The sequence below is a fragment of the Sapajus apella genome, unplaced genomic scaffold (assembly GCF_009761245.1).
Source record: "Sapajus apella isolate SASKATOON/1434 unplaced genomic scaffold, GSC_monkey_1.0 scaffold52, whole genome shotgun sequence".
Lineage (NCBI taxonomy): Eukaryota > Metazoa > Chordata > Mammalia > Primates > Cebidae > Sapajus > Sapajus apella.
Genome location: NW_022436992.1, coordinates 13373490 through 13395481, shown reverse-complemented (window position 1 = coordinate 13395481; position 21992 = coordinate 13373490). Strand labels below are relative to the sequence as shown.

The 21992-nt window shown below is 41.5% G+C and overlaps 1 pseudogene and 1 gene segment (V, D, J or C); both read left to right on the top strand.

Moving 5' to 3' along the window:
* LOC116526975 overlaps positions 1-21992 on the top strand; it is a 315897-nt gene that overhangs the window by 52456 nt on the left and 241449 nt on the right.
* LOC116526987 lies at positions 11046-11496 on the top strand (annotated as a pseudogene).

The window sequence follows — 21992 nt, the reverse complement described above, 5'->3', positions numbered from 1 at the left end:
GAGTAAATAAGACAATTTTTGATCCTGAGTACTGATATTCAGTAGAGAAATGAGCCATTCAGAGAACAATACCTACACAATGAAAGAGAAAAGAATCATTTCAGTAGCTAATAAATTGTATAAAAGTCAGGCAGTGGCATGTGGTATCTGGGGGCTGAGGCCGTTGTGCTGACCAGGGAAGGTCTGTTTCAATCATGAAGATGCATCTGAATGGTGAAGAGGCAGCCAAGTGACCATAGGAACAGCAAAGACCATGGAATCATTACAGGAGAGGCAGGGACTGGGAGATCTCCTAGGATTTTATTTCTTTCAGGATAAAATTTATCCTAGTATCTTTCATCAGACATCTTGACCTGGATCATATCCATAACATGGAATGTTCTCTGGCTCAGAAGCTGGAAGTTCAGGTCTGCACCCTTGCTGTAAGTCTTCAGGCTCCGCAAAGCCCCTCCCTGCCACTCAAGCCCTTATCAGTGGGTTGGTTGCTGCCTCTAGGGTGGGATCACCTGAGGCAGAGGAAGCACTGGACGCTGGACTTTGGCCCTTGGGTCCTGGTTTCAGCTGTGGGAGCTCCAGGTGACAGGGTCCATCCTGTGCTGGGATACAGACCATTGCTCAACGAGCCTAGCATTCACCTCCCACTTGATCAACTAGCACGAGTCTCTGGGAGACCTGTAGAGTGAGACATCATTAACACCGAAGAAGATTTGTGTTTTGGGGTCCACCTCAGATTCCAGTAGCAACACTGTGGGCCCCAGTCTCCAGCTTCTCCCTCAGTATCTCCATGAGGGTTTCCATCGCCAGCCTAGAAGCAAAGGAATCCAGGGAAGTTTCCAAAGATCCACCCATGTGATCTGTCTACATTGGCCATGGTCCACTTCAGCTTGGTACAGTGGTCCTGGGGCACACACTTGCTTAACTTTTAGCAGCTTGGGTACCCTGATGACATTGGTGATTGTTATTGTCTAAAACTGTATCCTCTCACATGGTAAACACCAGCAGTGCCCAGGCACAAATAATGTAAGTTAGAATTACCTAAAAATTAAAAACATGTTTTATCAGTTACACTAGCTACATTTCAAGTGTTCAGTAGCCACATATGACGGCTACCCCATTGTACAGCTTAAATAATATAGACAGCATAAATATAGACATTTATATTGTCTTAAGAAATTATTTTGCTTAACACTGCCCTAAATATTGACAAGTGTTTCCTCACAGTCAGAGCAAAAACCTCACCAGCTGTTGGTCTGGAAAACTGGGTGTGACAGGAGGTCAGAAGCTCTCCTGCTGGTGCAACCACTGTGGTCCTCAGATCTGCTCTGGAAGAGTTTCCAAAATAACTGGAATGATCCTAGGCTGACAGATCCAGAAAAAAGTCCCTTGGATTTCCACCCCAGCCCCTGCCATTATGCTCAGCAGGATTTCTCACAGCCTTTGCTCTCTCTTCCAAAACTACATTTTCAGCATTTCACATGGATTTCAGAACCTAATTCCTAATTGTTTTGTGAGCAACATCTTTTCTGGATATCCTTCGCCCTCAACTTTGGGACTGGTTTTGTCGAGGAGGGGTATCACTCTGTGTTCCCTATAGGATCTGGCCAACTGATGGATGTAGTAGGATCTGCTTCATTAATACCCATGAAAAGGCTCACAGTCAAGTTTGACTGGGACTCAGCATTTAAAATCCTATAAGATGCTAAGTCACAAACCAGCCATTAGATGGCAGACAAACCCCACAGTAAACATCAGAAATAAGGCTGATCTTAGAAATAGTAGGAAAGTAAGAGTGATAGAGTCCCGTTGTCAGCAGGGATCCCCTAGGGCTAAAAGGCGGCCTCAGGTGTGAGCTAGCTTACATGGGAGGAGCTGTCAGTACACTGAGTAGTGGGAAATTCCCTCTGTGCTCTGTGCTCTGAGACTGGAAGCACCACCTTGTCCTCCTCACTGCCTTGGCTGTATCCCCAAAGAGCACCCGATATGGACTGAATGGTCCTTTACAAATTTCTGTGGTGAAGCTCTAATCTCCCAATATGGCTGCATTTGGAGATAGAGCGTATAAAGAGGTAATTAGAGTTGAAAGAGGTGCCAACCGTGGGGCCCTGATTCAGTTAGATTTGCATCTTTATGAAAAGAGATACTGCAAAGTTCTCCACTATCCCCACCCTCTCAGCACGCACTGAGGAAAGGCCATGTAGGGACACGGCCAGAAGGTAAAATCTGAAAACTAGAAACAAGACCCTCGCCAGAAAGCAAACCCTTCTGGGCTTCTATCTTGGATTTTCCAGGCTACTAAATGTTAGAAATAAATGTCTGTGGTTTAAGCCATTCAAGCTGAGATATTTTGCTGTTGCAGTCTCAGCAGACTCACCCACCTCCCCACCCTCTCTAAGCAAGATCACCCTCATAAGGAATCTCGTGGATGTGGGGACTTCGCTTTGTTCCTCTTCCTCTTGCTGTTTGGACTGTCTCACGAGTTAAGGAGGACTAAGGCTTCATCCTCAGATAATTGCATTAATCATGAACATTTCCTTGATGATGTGGTAATTAGCCCGTTTTTCATTTTGATCAGAATTGCATCAAATTGAATGAGCTGCTTGCTTATATTAATACTTGGAGATGTTAATGTTTGTTCCCCATGTAGATGACAGTGGAGATGTTGTGGGGACTGCATCTCCAACGCCCTCTCTGTGTCCCAGGAGGCAGGATCACTGTCACCAGCACGGCTGGCTAGAGTAGTAACAGTGTCCTGACCTGTCACCAACAGAACCCTTGCTCAGCTCTTAGCCCCTGCTGGCAAAATCTGTCCCCTGGGCACCATGCCCACCTGGGTCAGGGGTGGTGGCCTGTACCGACGATACTGACCATCAACAGTTGAGCTGCCTTCAGGGGCACGTGTCCCCACCTCCTGTCACCACATGGGCACAAACCTCATTTAGCTATGGCTCTGTACCAAGGCTATGAGGGTCTGGGGCCTCCTCAGGGGAGCAGGCTGGGGGCCAGCTCTGGAACTGCATGCCCTCTCATTCCCACATCACCTTCCCACCTCCCCTGCGGGCACCTTCAGTGCATCTCCTTGGCGTCACTGCATCCACAGTACTTTCTCCCACCTCCTACTCAGAATGTGTGACACCAATTCATCCTCGCTTCAGACATGGGCTGTCAGCATCTTCAGAGCTGCAAACCTTGTTTGTCTCACATTTCCTGTCCCATTGTTGAACCAATAGATCTGATTCCTCTGTAAATTCTTGTTGAGCGGGTCATGGTTGGCAAGTTCTTGTTATTGGAGACCAGAAACTAAATTGGCGAATGTTCAAAAGCTTGTGCACAGGGTAGATGCAGTCCATTGTGAACAGAGTCCCAGCATCCATGTGAGCCGCATGAAAGGTGAAGAGAGAAATCTTACTTTGCTCCAGTCAGAGGGGAGGCTGTCAACTGTTCCTGGAGTGGTTCCTGTTACCACACAACCACTGAGCCACATGTGCTGCTCTGTCTCACAAAGACCACTTGGGAAGGACTTGCCCACTCTAAACTCTGGGGACAAAAGTCCCTCCAATTGGGGCCTAGACCCACTGCCCATCTCCCCAGCACCTGCTGTACATGGTGAGGGTGGTGAGTTTCTCCCAGCCCAGATGGGAGCAGGGATTAAGGGCACATGTGATCAGCCCCATAATGATAATGTTAGAGGCGTGGGCAGAGATGATGGAAAAAATGGTTAGACCTCATAAAAGGATAGAAAGTGAAGAGCTTTGCTTTGCATTTCTTCATGTAACAGTTAAGAGAGGATACGATGCTTAGAGCTGCTGCGATCCTCTTGACACCATGGGGCATTTACAGAAAGACTGAAAAGCCAATGATGATGCAGGGAGAAAGCAAAAATGTAGTAACAATCTGGGACCTTTCAGCTGTCACCAAGCTGTTGCACCAGCCTTAAATGCTCCAACCTTCAGGCTTCGTGTCATTGCTTAAGCCATTGCTATTATTTCTTTGGCTTGTTTCTAAAATTATTCCAGCTTATCTATAAAAGACACTTAGGAGAAAAATCCTGGCTGTGCTACAGATCTGCGCTTCAGAAGACATATTATCATAAGCGTGTGTTTGTAGGAGTCTGAGGCATGAAGAGCAGGAAACATTGTAAGTGATGTTTGCTTCTGGCACCTTCATCCTGCTATACCCATAGCAAAAGAAACCCAAACTATGTCAAAAAGTTCATAAGTTCTGCCCTTTTATTATCTCCATTTCTCCTTTTATATCCTAGGCATGAAGCATCACTTTGTTCTTCTTAGTTCCTCCCTCTTCCAAGATCAGGAATTGTTGTCAGGAAAGAGACAGGAAAGTTTGAAAAGATAAAATCTGGTAATACTGTGCATCTCCTCAACATCAACATGGTTTTCCAAGTTTCCTCCATTCTCAGTTTTTATTTTATTTTATTTTATTTTTTTAATGGGAAGTTGCTGGCTGCCTCAGCCAGCTCTGTCAAAGGTTGCATTTGAAGGGTTTACTAAGAAAAGCTTCCAGGCAGTTAATTCTGGATTCCCAGGAGGGTAGCAGGATGGTGGATCTGGATTCCCAGCATGCAGGAGCCCAGAGTGAGACCTGGGGGAGGGCTGTGGGTGCAGGAAGAAAGAACTTAGAACTCAGACCTACAGCCTAGCCACGGCCTTAGGAATCCAATAGTGGACACTAAACAAATGGAGCTCAGGGAAAATCTGGTTTAAAGGTGTTGTAATCATTTGTCATCTTAATTATGTTTCTAGTGCTACACAGAAATGGTTTGGTAGAAGGTTTTTGTTTTTGTTTTTGTTTTTGTTTTTACAGTGAAAATAATGCACATGATACCCCATTGCCTACAGAGAGTCACATGTTAGTTGTAGAATAACTATTAAAGAATTTGATTTGAAAATGACATATCTTTCATATGCTCTTTATTCTAAGATATTCAAGGGTGAATTTAAAAGAAACTGGATATATAACATGTGTATCTAATGTGTGTGTATGTGTTTATGGACACACATACACAAACTCTTTAGGGTGCATCATTTGGTTAAACTCTCATGATACCCCATGACTTCCAAAGTGCTCCATTTCACATATGAGAGAACCAGTTATGAGAGCTCATAACAAATTAACCCAAAGTCACATGATCAGACCTGGAGTTTAAACCCAGGTCTGTCTGACTTTAGTATGTTCCTTGCACGTGGCCACTTTCATCTCATAGATGAGCCCAAAGCTTACAACTAGAAAGAAAGAACCATAAGAAGAGTGTGGAATCCACAGCTCTTATGCCAAGCAGGCCCTAATCTTCAGCTAGCCCCTTCTGTGGTTTTCTCTTAAAATGTAGCTCTCTCAAAGTCTTTAAAAATTGTAAATTATTTCGTTTTATGTTTTGGAGGAGGAATACATCTTGCTTTCCCCTAGCCCCGTTCACATCTCTTCTTTCCCTTTCAATCTCTCTAAGTCCTTTCTTCTCAGGATGTGTTCTCCATATATAACTTGCCTGCCTAACATGAAAACAAACACATAAGCCAACAAAACCCTCCTCTTCCTATCAGGTGCCATGAGACCTGATCCCTTAACTCTCCAACGCACACTGGACAAGAGCTAATCAAAGGGTTTAACCTAAACATTTTCGACCTCAGAAGAATCCTGGTGCAAGCTCTCATAGAAAATGATCTGCGTGTCTTGTCGAAATTGGCACCAGATAATAACAAGATGGAATGTTTGGGAAAACAGAGGGCAACCACATATTCAGAGAGGTAAAAGACATTTTCCCCCTTGCCACAATCTTGCTGGCTTCTAACAAATTTATTATCTTATGATTCTGGAGATGAGAACTCTAACTGAGCTAGTATTAAGGAGACATAGGGCTCTATTCCTTCTAGAGGATCTAGGAGAAAGAATCTGATTTTTTCTTTTTTATCTTCAAGATGCCTCAACAATCCTTTCTCCATGACCTGTTCCTCCATCATCCCAGCATCCCCCTCCATTGTCCCAGGTCCTGTCTGTCTGCGACCCTCCTCTCTCCCTATTATAAGGACCTTTGTGATAATATTGATCTCACCTGGATGACCTAGGATGTTCTCCCAAACTCAAAATCCTTAATCTATAAGTAAGTTGCATCCATCAAGCTTTTGTGGTTTTTCTTAGTATGTTAGAATTCATCTAGAGACTAAGACATGAATGGAATGTGGGCATTCTTCATTCTACCCACAATTAATATCTTCACCACAATTGCCCTTCTCTAAAGGAGAATTTAAAATCGCAAGACATATTTATAAAGCAAGAGAGCTTAAAAAAATCTTAGATTCAGGGACCTGAAATCTATGGGTTTTAAATGCTGGGGGACGCTTATTCCACTGCCTTTAATGTGGACTACACGATGCGTAGCAGGTTTTAGAGGCTCCTTTAGTTTACTAACCCAGAAAAAACTTATTGCATAAAAACAATCTAAAATAGATTGGCAAAGGGAAACTAATTGCTCCCTGACTATTCCTGTATCAGTGTTCTCCAGAGGGAAAGGACCAATAGGATAGATGTATATATGAAGGGGAGTTTATTAAAGAGTATTGACTCACATAATCACAAGGCAAAGTCCCACAGTAGATTGTCTGCAAGCTGAGGAGCAAGGAAACCAGTCCAGTTCCCAAAATCTCAAACATAGGGAGCCAACAGTGCAGCTTTTAGTTTGTGGCTGAAGGCTGGCAGGTTCCTGGCAAACCACCAGTGTAAGTCCAACAGTCCAAAAGCTGAAGAACTTGGAGTCTGATGTTTGAGGGCAGAAAGCATCCAACATGGAAGAAAGATGAAGGCCGAAGACTTAGCTAGTCTAGTCCTTCCGCATTTCATCTGCCTGCTCTTCTACTTTTATCCTAGCTGCACTGGCAGCTGATTGGATGGTGCCCACCCAGATTGAGAGTGGGTCTGCCTCTACAAGTCCACTGACTCAAATGTTAATCTCCTTTGGCAACATCTTCACAGACACACCCAGGAACGATACTTTGCCTCCTTCAATCCAGTCAAGTTGACACTCAATATTAACCATCACAATTACTATACATGATAGAAAGAGAAGTGATAAGAATTCAGACCTGAGATATACCCCTGTCAACATTAAGGCCTTGACTACTCTCTTAGGTGAGGTTGACCAGTGACAAGGATTCCTGCAAAGGCAGCAAGTTTTCACTGGGAGGGAGGAAGAAAAGTGAGGCAGGGAATAGAAGATGTATGGTAAAAGGCACCTCAACAAGTCCCCTAACTATTAGAATGACTGAAGCTCAACCCCAAGTGGAAACAGGAGAAAATGCCCCTGGATTATTCCACCTGAGAAGGGAGGGAGCTGAGGTATATATATTCCTCCTCTTGCCATGGACGATTGTGAGCTGTCTGTCTTAGTAAGTTTTATGCTGCTATAACAGAATACTTGAGACTAAATAATTTATAAAAAACAGAAGTATACCTTCCTAAATTGGAGGGTTGGAATTTTAAGATTAGGATACAAGTAGATTGGGTCCAGTTTCTCTGCCTTTACGATGGGGCCTTGAACACTGAGCTTTCTGGAGAGAAAGAAGACAATGTCCTGGCATAGCAGAAGAACAGAGAAGAAAGAGAGCCCACTCCCATAAGCCCTATTCATAGTGACATTAATCTGTTCATGTGGGCAGAGCCTCATGACCTAAACACTTTCCATTAGGCCCCACCTCCCAATATTGTTACACTAGAGATTAAGTTTACAACAGATGGATTTAGGGGGACATAGTCCAACCACAGCACTTCCCTAAAGGATACTCATTCCAGGACCTCTGGCCAGCCACGCATGCAGGCAGAGCTGCCTGCCTCAGCTTCAGAAAGAGCACAGAACACATTGATGGCCACTGGAAGTCAGCAGAGGTACAGCAAGGGGAAAAGACCCTCAGTACAGATAGGGACTGCTACATCTATCCAGAAAGAAGATATGTTCAGGTGACTCTTGAAAAACATGGGTTTGAACTTTACAGATCCACTTATACTCAGATTTTCTTCTACCCCTGTGACCTGTGAAACAGCAAGACCAACCTCTCTTATTCTTCCTTCTCTTCAGCCTACTCAATGAGAAGATGAGGAGAAAAAATCTTTATGGTAATCCATTTCCACTTAATGAATGGTAAATACATTTTCTCATCCTCATGGTATTTCTTAATAACACATTTTTCCTTTAGCATACTTTATTGTAAAAATACGGTAGATAATACGTATAGCATACTAGGATCAGAAACAGGATCAGAGGCACACTGCAAGTGCAGGAATCCAGGAAACACGTTCTCAAAATCTGCTGTATTGGTATGATGATTACCTCAAACTGAAGGCGTTTGAAAAACAGCAAATGCACAAAGGAACTTTTCCTAAAGGCGGATTATCCAGGAGAAAACCAACTGTCATAGAAACTCTCCCTGGAAATGTGTCTCTCCCACAGAAGACACAACAGGAGCTAAACTGGAAGTTGATAGTTTAGCCAGACAAGCTATGACTTATTCTTTTCAGGACCCATTTGTTTTATCTCAGGTCATTTACTTCATGGTCCTTTTCCCTATGAGGAATGTGTAAGCATCTAGACTTCACTGGGTTTTTGGGATAATTATTCTCCTGTGATTTTCCTCTGCATGTTAAATACATTTTGTATGTCTTTGCTCCCATTAATCTGTCTTTTGTCAATTCATTTTCAGCAAACATTTAGAGAGCAAAATAAACTTTCTTTTCTTTCCCCTATACATGCAAATTCTCTTAAAATTCAGCTTTCTTAAAAGATGACAAAATGTCTGTGCGTAGGCTACATGACCCTGATTTGGCCACCCTTAATCAGGCATCAGTAATGCTCCCCAGAGTCCCCAGGCTGCAGCCCACAGACACTGAAGTAGTTGAGTCCACTTCCCCGGCTGCTGATCCAGGTTAGAATGCCCTGCACCAAGTTATATAAGTGAGATATGATGAGTGAAATTCAGTGTCCAGTTTTATCTAGATCCAAGTGACTTTTTCATGTACATCAACCTTTGCTTGGTTAGACATGGAGCCTCTCTCTCCTAAAGATACCAACACCAACAAGGGACTGGCATCTTGGTCTGGATGATGTCCCATCTCATTGCCAAACAGTGAAAGAGGAAACGGGCATTGATGGTGCATAGCAAGGACATACACTAATCAGCAGCCACGCTCACGTAGAGAGATGGTTCACTGACCTGATCTTTCTCCAGGGCCTCCCTCTTACGTACTCTTCAGCGAGCCAGGTTCCAGAGGAACTGTGCCTGAGCCTCCAGGAACATGCTGGTGAGGAGTGCAGCTCAGAGCATTACCCCGCGGATGTGTTCTTTGTTTTCCTACTTTGAAGACAATTGTCATTGCAGCCTGGATTGATCCAGAGTTTTAATTTTATCCTAATCCACACATGTAGAGTTGAATACAGAAAGTGGTTTTTTTGTTGTTGAAGTATTCAAATCTGACATCACTAGTCAGCCCTCCTTGCTGATGAGCTGTGGGAAATAATGTGCAATGACAGAAAAGAGAATAGAATGGAGTGGAGGTCCCGAAGCTGAAAATAAGATGCAGCCCATTTAGTTTCTGAGTATTAAGGAGACCCATAGCTCTGAAAATGGTGGATCTGTGAGTGGCCCATGCATTGAGGAAATGTATTCTCCTCTTTGTGTATCTGAGGTAAATTGCTTTATCTTATACTGGTAAGAACAATGGCTTAAAGTCATTGCAAAATACCTTTAAATATATTTAGCATAATATTAATAAAATCTCTTTTTTATTTCTTATTCCTTCACTTTCAGACTATATGTATTCCTCACATACATCTTTATATAATATATGCATCTTTTTTATAATTTATATTCATTAACAAACTATTATAGCTATAGTTGATTTAACAGTTTTGTCCTTTAAGGTTTTACTTGAGTTATAATTGATTTACATACTGATTTATAACATTAGACTGTTTTGAAAAGCATCTCATGGTGATAAACTTCTTCAACTTTTGTTTGTCTAAGTCTTTATCTCCCATTTATATTTGGAAAACAGGACTGCTGACATAATATTTTTGTTGTCAGTTTTTTTCTTTCAGGATATTGAATATATCATCTCACTTCCTTCTAATATGCAAGGTTTCTGCTGAAAACTTTGCTGACAGTTTCATGGATTCTTCTTTTATGTGGCAAGTAGCATTTTCCTTGCTGTTTTCAAAATTCTCTTTTTGTATTTACTTTTGACAATTTAATTATGTTGTGTCTCTATATGGATATCTTATCTGCTCTCTTCTGGGATTCCTGATTCTAGATTTCTATTTTCTTCTCCAGCCTTAGAAAGTTTTATGCTTTTATTTGAATAAATATGTTTACAGTTTCTTTCTTTCTCTTTTTGCTTTCTTCAATTCTGATATTGCATATTGTCGTGCTTGATAGTGTTCCATAAACCCTTTAAATTACTTTAGTTTCTTTTTAATTTTATTTTCTCCTCAGATTAGATGATTTCTATGATGTGTTTGAATTCATAGATTCTTTTTCTTCTTGATCTGCCCATGTGTATCTCGGATGCCACTGCTGAAACCTTCTATTGAATTTTAGTTCAGTTATAATATTCTTTAGCTCTATGGTTTTTTTTTTATTTATATTTTAAAAAGGAATGATTTTACACACATAGCACTGTTGTAAGTGCTGCAGATACTACCATCCCTCCTTTTACTGGGACCGTTTGAGAGTATATTGAAGACCTGATAACCCCACCTTTGAAGACTTTACTAGGTGTTCCTTACAAACAAGCATATTCTCCCCTAAACAATCTCTATACACAAATGTAATACACTACTCCATACAGCCATCAGGAACATGGTCTCTGCAGATTATTCTGCACTGCCCCTGTGCTGAGTTACTGAGATGAAGGAGCCCTGCAGCTGTGCCCAGCCTGCCCCGTCCCCTGCTGATTTGCATATTACCAGAGCACAGCCTCCTGCCCTGAAGACTTCTTAGTAGGCAGGTCACACTCCTCTGTGCAGGAGTCAGCCCCAGTCAGGACACAGCATGGACATGAGGGACCCTGCTCAGCTCCTAGGGTTCCTGTTGGTCTGGCTCCCAGGTCAGGAAGAACACTAGGAATTTATTCAGCCCACTGTGCTCAGTACCTGGCAATTCAGGGATGTCTTCTTATAACATGATTAATTGTCTGGATATTTGTTTTTATGTTTCCGATCTTAGGTGCCAAGTGTGACATCCAGATGACCCAGTCACCATCCTTTCTGTCTGCATCTCTAGGAAACAGTATCACTATCACTTGCCAGGCAAGTCAGGTCATTGGCCTGGGGTTAGCCTATATCAGCAGAAACCAGGGAAAGCCCCTGAGCTCCTATTCCATGTTGCATCCTGTTTGCAATCTGGGGTCCCATCACAGTTCAATGGCAGTGGATCTGGGACAGACATCATTCTCACTATCATCAGCCTGCAGCTGGAAGATGGTGCAACGTATCATTGTTAGCAGGAGGGCAGTTTTCCTCCCATAGTGGTACAAACCAAAAGAATAACCCCTTAGAAAAGCAGATATATTAGGCTGGGCTACGCTGACTGCTCCTCCTGGTGCCTACCTCTGTTGAGAGCATTTTTCAGACTCAGTCACACTTTGATGGTATTGGTAGAGTAAATGATGAAGCCTCCTCTGCATCCTAACTCTTTTTTTCTCTTCATCCCAGCAGCCCAAATATGTTAATGCCTCTCCTGATTTACTGAAGGACAGAGATTATTACAAAAACCCGTGGAGCCTGATTTATGGCTTCAGGTGGGACTCATACAACAAAGGAAAAATCATAAAGTCCTGAGGAGGAATTCTCTTAATACAGTGAGTTGTGGTCTAAACTACTGTTGAAGAGAAAATAAAATGTAGAGATGAATCTCTAAATTTAATGTTGTATTTGGGAAAAAGAACTACAATAAGGGGCATATAGGAAGACAGGGTGTTCTTCAGTATCTGTGAGGAACAAAGAGATCTGATTTTTAGAAAATCAGAAAAAACTTTACCTATCACTCTGAGAAACTGCATGGCATGAGTAAGGGTTTGGGGAGTTAGACATCTTCCACTGACAAGCAATAATAGTGGGAAAAATTAGTCCTAGAGTTGTAGGAAATTATGTCAGAAGCTGTAGATAAAACTGGTTTCAGGTCACAAAGAGCGGTTTCAGCCGTCAGATTTGCAGAGAATTACATTCTGGGAGCAGTGTTTTGTACACTAGATGCTTTTCCCTGCTTGCTTCTTGACTGAGTTTTAGTTATGGATGACAATAGTTACCCAATTCCTAATCGAGTGACATCTGTCCCAGATCCACTGCCATTGAACTGTGATGTGACTCCAGATTGCAAACTGGATGCAGCATGGAATAGGAGCTCAGGGGCTTTCCCTGGTTTCTGCTGATATAGGCTAACCCCAGGCCAATGACCTGACTCGCCTGGCAAGTGATAGTGATACTGTTTCCTAAAGTTCATCCTATGATGAACTTTCACACTATAACCTTTCAAAGCCAGAGATATACTAGTGAGGAAAACTGATACTAGAATCAGAGGATTCTCTGGTGTTCCCTCAGGAACCAGAGTGCAACTGCCCCTGTAGGTAAGGGCTGTTGAACCATGTGGTCCTCATACTTATCTGGGAAGCCCAGGGCTGAGGACGCTGCTGCTTTCAGCTGCCTGCAGCATCTCTCCAGTCCGCAACTCCGCTCATGTGTATCTCGGGTGCCAGTTCATAGTACAGAGTCTTCATTTTTTGAATTTTCAAATTGCATGGGGGGACCACTTATTGGGTATCTTTCAGAAATTTAAAAAGGTTGTATTTCCTACAGGTAAGTGAGAACATTTAGAAAATGTATATTTAAAGCCACATGTTGAAAACACATCCAGCTTTATTTTGTAATTAATGCAAATTTACATTTGAAAGCATTTGTAAGATTGTAAAAGTTGAAAAACACAATTATTCGTCCATGTAATAACCATATAGTTTTTATAACTAAGTAAACATTTTTAAAAACCTACTAAATTAAAACAATAAATTTAAAATGTGTGAATCTTTGTTAGAAATTGTTGGACTTACATTCGCCTGTGCAGTTTGGTTAGGGAGGATGTTCACTCCTACAATTTGCAATGAGCATCTTCTGCCCTCAGTAGTCACTGCCCTGCAGCCTTGGCGTCAGATAAATACAGTGAATAGCTTGCAGACAAGCTCAGTGCCTGCAGCAGAACCACACAGCTGAGCTCTGCCTTCATCAGCCAGATGATCGTGAACATGAACATCCAAGAACGTGACAATAAATATTTAGTGGAATAAGCCACTGACTTTGAATCATTAGTTACCAATCATTAATGTGTAAATGCTGACTGATATAGCATAAAAGTAATTCTTCTTAAATTTATGGCATAAATATGAATATTTAGTAATTAATTTATCAAGTTAGAGGAATTTAATGAAGAAATTAAAACTAAGTAATATTTTAATGAATAGAGTAAAATTTACCTCATTTATGGAAAAATGTATATATTTGTTTTAAACACACATATACGTACATATATATTTATTTGATACTGGTGGCTACACATATTATATAATATTTATTTTTATTATTAAGTTTATTCAATGATGTATATATAATATATGCATATTTATAAAATTATTATGTAAATTTGATGGATTAAAATGATTTTGGTTGTGCCACATTAAAAAAATTGCTATATAAGAAAATTTCTAGAGGATATTTCTAGAGGAATTTTTCTTGTAGTCTTTTTCTTTTTAACTCTACAAAAATGCTTGTCCTTATTTTAAAATGTTTTTCTAATTCAGTAGAGGTCCAATGGTTAGAAATAGAGATAACATTACCTAATGTTAAAAATTAAATCATTGCATTTTCTGGAGGTTCCCATCATGTGCATGCCCACAGTGATGATATGCTGGATGGAGTCACATGGTTGATATCATCAAAGACGACCTGGAAGAGTGAAAAATCACAACAGTGATTCAACTACAAGAGTTATATCTGATGCTCACTTTGCAAAGAGAACAGTAATTTAATAACATTGGCTATTAGTTTTGACAGATCATTAGGTCTTAGAAGAAACACAGCTGAAGGATGAAAGACACTACCATTCTGGAAGGGCTATGACTGGACCTTTAAAAAATGAGCCTCAGTTGAAAATAAATGCTATTCGAGTGAATATTTATCTAAATGCCAGGAGTGAGGAGGGGACTCTTAATCATTACAATGATTCAACACATAGACTTTAATCGGTCACCTTTCCCAGGGAATGTCATGAACCAATGTCATGGGGGTTCATGCATGGGTTCAACAATATGAATTTCAACTAACCAAGATTCAAAGGGCTACTAGGTCTTCTGAATGTCCTGCTTACCTAGAAATATGACCCTACCAGATCGAGTAACATTGTACCACAAATCAGGGATCAGACTAAGAGCTGATGTCAGTTGATTGTGCTGTCATTTGTAAAGGAAATCTTTTCATTATATTAGTTAGTAGCATGGTGCTGTTGATACTATTAATGCCTGGAAGTTCAAGTCTGGAAAGATACGTATTTATGATAGAAAGCCACAAGGTAAATAGGGGCAGAAATAGCCCCTGCCCTCATAAAAACTAATGAGTCAGCATGTGACTGAAATAGTGATGGAATCAACACACAGAGGGAGAGCTGCAGACCAGTGGGTCAGATCTCTGGCAGCAGACAGCAGATCTGCTGTCACCCTTGGGGCCGTAGTGAGAGGAGCAGTTCTCTTCTCTGATGGAGACAGCCTGAATGTGGAGCTCCACACAGCAGGGCCTCTTTCCACAGGCTGCATCAGCAGTGCAATTCTAGAAATTGTTGCTAGAAGCTTTGTCTATAGCCCGTTTCTTGAAGTTTCAAAACAACTTTTTAGCATTTCAAAATACTGCAATAAATTACTTTCTGCTTGGTGGACTTTGTATTTGCAACCAAGAACAATAGCCAATCTGTACTGAGAGTCTCAATACTGCCTCCTTTTTTTTTTGATAATTATAATATATTTTCGGTGGACCTACCAGAGGAGGCCAACAAACAACTTTCCATGTCATAAAAAGTGCAACCATGTAAGCACAAGGGAGTCTTTGGATTCTCAAACAGCTTCACTGTCTTATGGTACAAAATGAGGAAGTGTAAAACTTTTAGCTTCATTATCAAGGAAAAATGTTTTAAAAAATATCTTCCACAATAACTTTTCACTTTATACTAAGAGCTGTGTGAAGCAAAATATGGTCCTTTCCTTATCCATGAGTGACACACAGGGATTATTTGACTTTGTAAACTACTATCTTCTCAGCATAAAAAGTGCAAAGGTACAGACAATTAAAAACTTATACCTTTAATGCCAAAAACATAAACAACCATAGAAAATATATATACATGTATAAAATATAAAATGTTTGTGTATCAAAGGCATGATCAGCACAGTGAAAATGCAACTTATGGAATAAAAAAAATTTGTAAATTATACATCTGGTAAGGGGTTAATAATATCCAATATAAAATAGTAATAAGACCTACAGGTCAACAGGAAACATTCAATTTTGGGGAAAACCAGATTAAAATAAGGGAAATGACTTGAATAGATATTTATCCAGTGAAGATTGATGAACAGCCAATAAACACATAAAAAGATGTTCAACAACACTAATTCTTAGGGCAATGAAAACAAAATCCACCTTATACCTATTAGGATGGTTTCCCTCATCAGAAAATGAGTGTTCATGAGAATCTGGAGAAATTGGAAATCTTGTGGACACTGTTGTGGGGATGTAAAATGGTCACGTAGTATAAGAAGTTATATGCCAATTCCTCAATAAATTAAAAATATAAATACTATGTAATTCAGCAATTCCACAATTGGACATATATCCAAATAACTGACAATATTAACTTGAAGAAATATTTATATACCCACATAAAGAAATATTTATATACCACAAGAGAAGAATTATTCATAATAGCCAAAAGGTGGAATCAACACAAATATGCATGCAGGGAAGGGTGGGTAAACAAAATGTTGCATAGACATACAATGGAATGTTATTTAGCTTTCCAAAGGAAGGAATTTCTGACACAGCCTCCAACATAGATGAACAGTGAAGGCATAAAATCAGCAAGTTACAAGACTAATGAGATGCGATTCCACTACGGTATTTGCAGGACAGCCTCCAGCTGGCCTTGGACCAACCCAGTCTCCTCCCCTTTCTCACTCTTAGTTTTCAAGAATCACTATAGAATGTCCTGGAAATGTAACATCCTAAGATAGGGCAGTGTTGGCCAGTTGGCCATAGCAGCACAGGCTCTGCTCCATTCCCCTCTTACCCGGAAAGTGCTGGTTTCTGGCTGCATGTTCTCAAGGTCCGATAACTGGAAGCAGACAAACTAGGAAAGAAGGGAATTTATTGCTGTAACCAGATACAGGAAGAAGGTCAGAGATGATTCCACCAGACCAACTCAAAGTGTTACAATTTTCTTTGTTCTTTTCTTGAGACAGAGTCTGGCTCTGTTGCCCAGGCTGGAGTGCAGCGGCACGATCTCAGCTCACTGCAACCTCTGCCTCCCAGGTTCAAGTAATTCTCTTACCTCAGCCTCCCAAGTAGCTGGGACTACAGGTGCACGCCACCATACCTAGCTAATTTTTGTATTTTTGGTAGAGGTGGGGTTTCAGCATGTTGGCCAGGCTGAAGGTGTTACAATTTTCTTGGTGCTTACATAGGTTGGCATTGTGTGCCTACATGCAGTATAACATTTGCCTAAGTCTATAGGCAACTAATTTTGTTTCAACTAGAAGGTCAGAGGCCAAAGAAATGCAAAGTCTGATTAAGCTGTGAGGAGCCCAGTACCTTCAAGACCTGTCTCCTAAATTCTCATAGTGAGGACTGTGGTACCAGAGTGATTATTCCTATCATATCTCATTTACAGCTTGGTCCAGAGAGCTGCCTTAAACTCTCCAGTGAATTTACTCAAACAGCTGCCTCTGTTACCTTGACTCATCTCATTTTGTTGACCCAAGATGGGTCTTGGCACTAGGAATGTAAGGCTGTCTTCATTATTTTGACTTGTTCCAGGTTAGGGAGAAGCCTATGCAAGCCTTCCACTGAACATATGTTTTACTTCTGGCTTTGATGCCTGAGAACCGATTTCCCTAGGTTTAATTATTTGCTCAGTGTTAAGGCAGCACTGTGGAAATTTGTTGGTGTAACTGGAGGACTATGCAGGCCTGACTGTGCGATTGACAGGGAGTATTGGCCTGCCACATCCTCTTGAAACAGGATTTCCTTCAACACTTTAGCTCAGTGTGATATGGGATTCCAAGATATAAAAGCCAGGGCGGGTCCAATTCAGAGTCCCTTAGCTGCAGTATATGTGAAGCACAGTCTAGACTCCATCAGCCCCAGTCAGCTTTCCTGAGTCTTGGGGGACAGACCCACAATAAATTCTAGGCTTTTGCTATCCTTTGCTGCCTATCTGTAAATAGTAAATTGCTTCACGTGACTAGTTGTGTGAGGGTGTTTTATCTCCCTGGACTCAGGTAAGTTGGTAATCACTGCACAGTTAACCTGCTTCACAAAATTACTCCAGTGAGAAGATTCTAGTAATGACAGACCATGGCTTATTGGTGAAATGGGCAGAATGATAGCTCCCATTCTTTGGCCCAGGAGAGAGCCATTAGACTGGAAGTTGCCAGGCTGGACATGTATCTGGATGCTTTATGGGGAGGGAGGGAGGATAAACCGGTTATAGATCACTCTCTCCATGAATTTACACTAGGTGGCTGCCTGAATTGAGGCAGAGAGAAAGGAGTGTAGAAACAATAATGGGGCACAAAATTCTCTTGTTGGTAGACACCTACATGATTCCTTATTCCTGGAGCCAGAGAGCTAAAGAAATTCGTACTCAAATGGACCCTAATATCCCTGATACAGGTCCTAATATCCTGATATATATGCAATTTGGGCTTTCATGCAAAGGGAGGCTCACTCTCTAAACAAGAGATACAGAAAAAGTTCAGGGAAGTCTTATGCAGACTGCTTGATGTATTTGTTTGATAAAGCAATATTTCCAGATCCAAATGTCTTGATCTAAATGGCATGGTTAGGGATACAGCCAATGCATTTGGGTGCTCACCAGAATCTCGTGGCCCTAGACCATGTAAAAATAAAAGGAGAAAATACTTTTCTGGGTTTTTAAGTGCCAGAGCCCATAGGTCTCCACTGGGGAAAGTTTGACCAGTGACATTGAGAGGTTCTGGGACAAATGCAGTGGCCATGGTGCTTCTCTGCTTGTGGACGGTGCCCTGTGGGTCATGTTGGAGCTGGTGGCCATAGTTCCCACCTCAGAGTGCAGTATAGGCATTGATATTTGTACCACAGAACATGACTGTTGCCTAAAAGATATGCTCCCTCACAGCTAAGAATTCAAGCCTTAACAAAAAGGATTATCCACTGAGGCCTACTACCTAAGCTACCCAAGACTCCATGGGTTATTCAACAAAAACAGTACTGTCTACTAAATGAAGAACAAGACATTACCTGTTTTATTCAAGACTTGCTACAAACAGATCAAAATGTTACATAGCCCCGTGTCATCATGGAGCAACCCAGTTTGACTGGGCAAAAAGACTAGAGAACAGAGACCAGCAATGGAATATTGCAGCCTGAATGCTAAGGCCACTTAGACAGGAAGCCAAGGAAGGATCCCAGATATAGTCAAACGTTGGCACTAGCAGCAACCATTAATGAAAAGGACAACAGTTAGTTGGCCTCTTTGGGTATTGGAAACAGCATAAATCTCACTGGGATGTGCTTTTAGTCACCTTAGTCAAAACCAAAATCACAAACAAAGCCATCAATCTTGAACAGAGCCCTTTGCAACAGCAGCCTTCAAAGTTGTCCAACAAGACATGTTCCAAGCACTTCTTTAAGGCATCTAGAGGCCGGGTACAGTGGCTCTCGCCTGTAATCTCAGCACTTTGGGAGGCTGAGGCGGGCTGATCACCTGAGGTCAGGAGCTTGAGACCAGCCTGACCAACATGACGAAACCCCGTCTCTACTTAAAAATACAAAAAATTAGCCGGGCATGGTGGCACACACCTGTAATCCCAGCTACTCAGGAGGCTGAGGCAGGAGAATTGCTGAACCTGGGAGGCAGAGGTTACAGTGAGCCAAGATCATGCTATTTCAGCCCAGCCTGAGCAACAAGAGAAAATTCTGTCTAAAAAAAACAAAGCAAAACAAACAAAAACAACCCTTTAGAGTCTATTAGTCTGATGGAAGTTCAGGTGTCCACAACCTCTATGTATGCTGACTGGAGTCTGTGGCAACAGAAAATTGTCACAGAGTGAGCCAGCCTGTCAGATATTGAACACATAAACTAGCTGAAACAGCCACCAGATGTGCCTCTTTGGAATGACAACTTCTTGCTTATTATTGGAAATTTACAGTGACTGAACCAAGTGTGGTGCTGCTGGGTGAGCTGTTACTTTTTATATGAGTCCTTAAAATCCAACCAATACTACTAGACAGGCTCAATAGAGCTGCATTATCAAATAGAAATGGCACTTTCAGAATCAGGCCTAGCCAGCATCCCGTGGGCTTTGAAGGCTCCATGAACAAATGGTGAGCTTGCTAGAAGGGACTAAATGAGGGATCATTGGGCTCTGCTTTTGGCTACCTGAAATCCAAGATTCAGAGGCATGTCAATGTTGATATGGCATGGAATATTTAGGGCTCTGCAAAACATGTAGTCTGGGTCCTCTGGAGGTGAATACCATCTAGCCAGTGGGTGATCATTTTTTACTGAGACTGATAATGGTCATTCCACCCAATGATCCAAACTACATGAAATGATAATGGCCATCCAGACCTTTCTGCCATGTCTTGCTACATTTTCACTAACTCGGGCTATTGCCAACAGTCTAGCTCTCTAGTCAGGAAAATAGCAACTGAGTGACTGGACTACTAAAGGACCTCCTCTGTGGAGAAAAGGTCTATGGCAACAGCTTGCCACTTGTAAGAGACAAATATATCACTCAACTAGGTGCTGGGACCACGATGGCCACCCTTGAGAGGAACTTACGTCATGTTTTGGATGCCCCCTGAGACTTCACTCTCACCAAGGAATACCCTTTACCTCCCAAGTGACGTGTCAATGGACACACTCTCAGGGGACATGATGGACTTTCCATACACCCTGTCATCCACGGGCCAATGGATATATTTAATGCTAGAACAGCTGACTCATACAGCAACTGAAGAGTGCACATCAGGACAACCTGCTAATAGGGTGGTACCCCATCTGACTACGGCAATTGGACATTAAACACTGCATTGCAGAGCAAGGGAAACACAGCATGAAGAGGTGCAGGTTGAAAAACTCTGAGCTGAGTGGGGAGGAAGTTGGACCAGGTCAGTAGCCTGACTGGGCTGCCACTGTGAAATCCTAAACTCAATGTTATCAATCATTTTCTTCCTTCTATAGTGCATGTTCTTGGGGGTTGCAATTTAGGCCACCATAATAACCCAGACAGGTCTCCTAACTCTAATGTGGATGGAATGATTCCTTCTGGATGCCTTCTATGGGCTCCACAGGAATGAGGGACAGGACCAAGAAATATCAGGTGTTAGGGTCCTCTGCTGGTAAGGGGGACATCTGATTCCTTTATTAGGGTGGATGACACTATCAGACATGTCAGATTTCTACAGGACATGACCTCCCTTATAGAACTGGACAACCAAGACTGAAACGTCTGGGTCAAGCAACATGGCAATGGGTGCCCAAAGAGGCAGTATTCTCAGAACAGGGACAGACAGACAGTGTCTCCACTAACTCAGCCCAATCCTTGTGGATGAGTAGAGGATGCCTGAGATCCTGGGGTGGGTGGGAGGCGTGGCACTGATCTGTCAATCTGCTTTTTCTGCAAGGACCAGGCAGCAGAGACCCAGAAGCTTCATGTCTTTGTTAGGCTCTTCCAAGCCACCACAGATAATTTGACAAAACGCTATCTGCATCCCAGGCTTCACCCTGTCACTGTCTGAAGCGATTCTTTCATCCACTAAGGGTAAACTATACCAGCTGTATAGGATAAAAAGACTTCTGGAAATTCATGTTACTGATGGTAGAACAACAATGCAAATATACTTAATGCCACTGAAGCATACACTCGAAAATGACTAAGATGGCCAATTTTATGTTTTCTGTATTTATCACAGTTAAAAAAATTAACATCTGTATTATTGTTGCCTCAAAAGACAGTGTACTATTTTCTAATTTTCTGAGCAAATGTAAAGAAATAAACAATCACTTTGGGATGCCATTTTTCATACCATGTTTTAACAACAATTGTTTTCTAATGTTTACTTTTGGAGCTGAACTTAGAATCCTTTTTTCTGAGTCCTAGTCAAATGCTAATTTGCTCAAAGTATATTGCCTTATGTAGTATGATAATAATAAATACTGGGTAATGATTAAAACTCCCTTTACATCTCCTATTACCATCCTAAATATTATAGCTTAAAGTGTTTGAAAAGTGGCTTGGACAGTATTGATTCTGTCCTCAAACTCCCGAAACACAATGACAGAGAAATAGCAAGAAAATGATACGAAAAACATAGCTTTTATGATCGTTAGCTATTCTGGTCATTGCTTTCTGTCGATTAAGTAATTTTTAAAAAGTAGTTAGAATGTTGGAACTCTCATACATTCTTAGTGGAAATGTAAAATGGTACAATCACTTTGGAAAATAGTTTGGCAGAGTCTTAAACGCTAAATGTAGTCAACCATCCTCTCCCAATGAATATAGAATTTTCTGTCCCTTACTGGCACAACTTTCATAAGTAGAGAATACAAGTCTTGAGTTCCAATTATGGATGTGCTCTTCACCACTCAGTGCACGTCAAGAAGATAAATAATATTAACGAAGGATAGGTAGCTGTGAATCTG